This window comes from Phragmites australis, chromosome 12 (genome assembly GCF_958298935.1).
Source record: "Phragmites australis chromosome 12, lpPhrAust1.1, whole genome shotgun sequence".
In the NCBI taxonomy this organism is placed as follows: Eukaryota; Viridiplantae; Streptophyta; class Magnoliopsida; order Poales; family Poaceae; genus Phragmites; species Phragmites australis.
The window spans coordinates 3,053,633-3,056,990 of NC_084932.1; the positions used below are offsets into that span (position 1 = coordinate 3,053,633).

Below are 3,358 nucleotides of genomic sequence, written 5' to 3' on the forward strand. Positions count from 1 at the left end.
ATGGATGCCGGGGATTTTTCACGTGCGTTTCGTCACGACCTTTCCTTAACGTCACTGACGGCGGTGGTCGTGGTCTGTGCGTTGTCTTTACCGTGCGCCGCTGACGGCTGCCTGGCCGCCGGCTTCACCCCCGTCAGGCTGAGAGAGCCGCAGTTCGTGGTGCAGAAGCCCTGGGACGTGCCGCTCGACCAGCGCTATGAGTTCACCGGCGGCGTACGTGCGGCGCATGTGGGTCTACTCCACCGACAAGCCCATCAGCGCCACCCACCCCGGCGTGCGCGCACCGAGATCAAGATCAACGTAACAACACAAGAAACGATAATCTCTTCTCGTTGATCGCTAGCGGGTACTCTTATTACGGTGATTGCTTTGTGCATGCGACCATGCTATCGATCGAGCAGGTGATCTACAGCTCGGGGGTGTGGCAGTTCGAGGGCGACGTGTTGGTGCCGCCGGGGACCGCCGGCGCGTCCGTCATGCTGATCTTCGGTGCCGCGGCGCAGGCGACCACGCTGATGCTGCACGTCTACGACGGCCGCCTGACCTACTACCACGAGCTGACGAAGGTGCTCGCGGACAACGTCTACGACCGGTGGATCCGGCTCAACGTGCTCCACGACGTCGCCGTGGGGACATGACCGTGTTCGTCGACGGCACGCCTAGGGTGATCAATGCCCGCGGGCACGGCGGGAAGGCACACTACTTCAAGTTAGGCGTGTACAAGCAGTCGCACCGGCACCACCAGCCATCGAACTGCATGGAGTCGCGGTGGAAGAACGTGGCCGTCTACACACCAAGCCGTGATCGACGTGTCCTGGTCCCTTCGTGCATGACACGCTCTGATCCAATGTGTGATAATATGTTTTTCTCGGGTGTGAGATAATATGCCACAAATGTTTCTTAAGTGAATAAGCTAATTAATGGCCGATCAGTTTAGCGAACCCTTCCTGTTCATCTTCCTCATGCACGGATTCATTTGAGACGTGTGACTCCAGGAGATCGATGCTGAGGTAGGCGACATACATATTGATGATTAATTTTTAGGTCCGATACGTATTCATAAGGATTGATTTTTTTAATTCTTGAAACTGTAGCTCCTCAAGCTGGTCACAGATTGACTATTGCCTATTAAAATCAACGCACTTCAAGAACAACTTATCGGATTCATCAATAACCATATCATCAGTCCAACCGACAAGTACCATGAAATTAGCTCGTCAATCTTGTTACCTTCATATAACAAGAAAGGCCATAATTCAAACCGCTTAGATTAGCAAGAAATCTTAAATTGGTTAATAAAATTTGACATATATGTGGTGTATATATGCTATGATGAGATTTGATATTTTGTGACTTAAATTTATATGTGCTTGTTTATATATGCTGTGATAAAACTTGACGTCTTATGAATTAAATTTATATATGTATGTCTAGAAATATGCCGTACACTATTGGTGGCAACGGCTAAAATTTGAAAATGGGTACGCTATTGACGGCAACAACCAAAATTTAAAAACAGCGGTGATAGTTTACCTATCACTGCCAGTTGGAGCTACGAACCGGCAGTGATGCTGATTTTTAGTGTCGGTTTCATAACTGACACTGATAGTTACTGACTATTAGAGCCGAGTAATCAGTGACGGTTTAATACCTGTTATTGATAGTGATTTTGAACCACCACTAATAATATATTCTATAGTAGTGTGTGCGTACATGTGTGGTTTGGCTATATAGGCCGCGCCATGCCATCAATCGAATATGAACCGAGTTTATATGCCGTGACAGCTATAGGTACGAACCCTCTCTGTGCATGCATGTATCCAGTGAAATTTGTGCGCATATGCTAACTGTAGAAGAAGAGCCGATCATGCTAATCTTCGTGTTCCAGTCCATCCAAATTGGTCGGTGAAGGTCTTAGTGCGCCCGCCCCTAGATATTATGATCAACTCCAGGTATCATACACGATATATTGAAATATCTAGCATACTGTTGTTTCCCACCAACGCAACCATGGAGCTAGAAGTCAGGCATGGAGCTAGAAGTCAGGCAATGGAGCTAGAAGTACATGGCATGGAGCTAGAAGTCAGGCAATGGGGGCATGTTCATTGGTTAACATTTCGTATAACAATATGATAGATATTCATCGGATCATCGTGTCAATGATCGGAAGTCCTAGCAGTGTACGTGTGAGCTCACCGTGGTTTGTCTCGACCATGGTGTAGCTTGTGGTTCGTCGTGCCACTACTCTAATTTTTCTCTCTCACGTTATTTCAGAATTGGTTAGCACAGCCGGATGTTAAACCCTATCATAAATAAGTATAAATTTTGTCTCTATAAAAGTGTCTATAATATCGAGCTTGATACAGACGGTTACAACTTCGTCTGTAACAGAGCTATATATAGACGGATCTAAATAAGATATGCGTCTATAATATATCTACACGCATGTCAGTTTCGCAAGCTTTATAGATGAATTTTCCTAAAAAAATGTCTGTATGTATTAAGGGTCACAGACGAATTTAAGGAAACCCGTATGTACAAATTGTCGCAGGCGGATTTTGCTGAAAAATCATATATGTGACCCTTTCCTCCTAAGAACCTATTTTGATTTGTAGCTATCCTCCTGATATAACTTACATTATATGCAAATACATCACAGACATCATATTTAAATTAATTAACAAAAGAACATGGTTCGCAACATAATTAAACATAGAAATAACATCAGAATATATTTCAAAATATAAACCTATACACAACATGAATCCCTAATAGGTCTTCAAGGATTGAGCTTCAACAACACGCCCGCGTTTCACTACAATCTCAGCAAAAGAATTGTCTTCATACATCTTCTTGCTGTCATCAAGATCATGCACCATCCTGACTAACTCAGTTATGCACCAGAACCAAAAACATATGACTTGATAGCAGTGAACAAAGGTATATTCTATTGCAAATCTGGGACATACAACAACAACACTCAGCACATAATGCATAAAAACTGCGATGCAATGAGGGAGACGAGTAGAAGGATGAAGTTCATTGCTTTAGCGAGGGAGACGAGCGGTTTGTAAAAAAGGGCAGTGGGGAGAGGAGAGCGAGCGATCAAATTTAAAATAGTACTCGAGTTTTTTTAACTACAGACGATTTATCATAGTAATCTGTCTGTGTCTATCATATAAACATAGATGGATCTTAGAAGAAATTATCTATGCCAATATCACATACAAGTTTTCTGAAAATCAATCTGTATCTATATGATAGAAACAGATGGATTTGTAAAAACCATCTATGAGTTCTTACACACCTAGACGGTCGGTTATGTTACAAACATGTCTGCTTATAAGCAGACATGTAC

At 43.7% G+C, this 3,358-nt stretch overlaps 1 pseudogene; it reads left to right on the forward strand.

Annotated features, from left to right (window-relative positions):
* On the forward strand, positions 1–1,118 carry LOC133887288 (citrate-binding protein-like; annotated as a pseudogene).
* Positions 1,119–3,358: the final 2,240 nt, after the last annotated feature.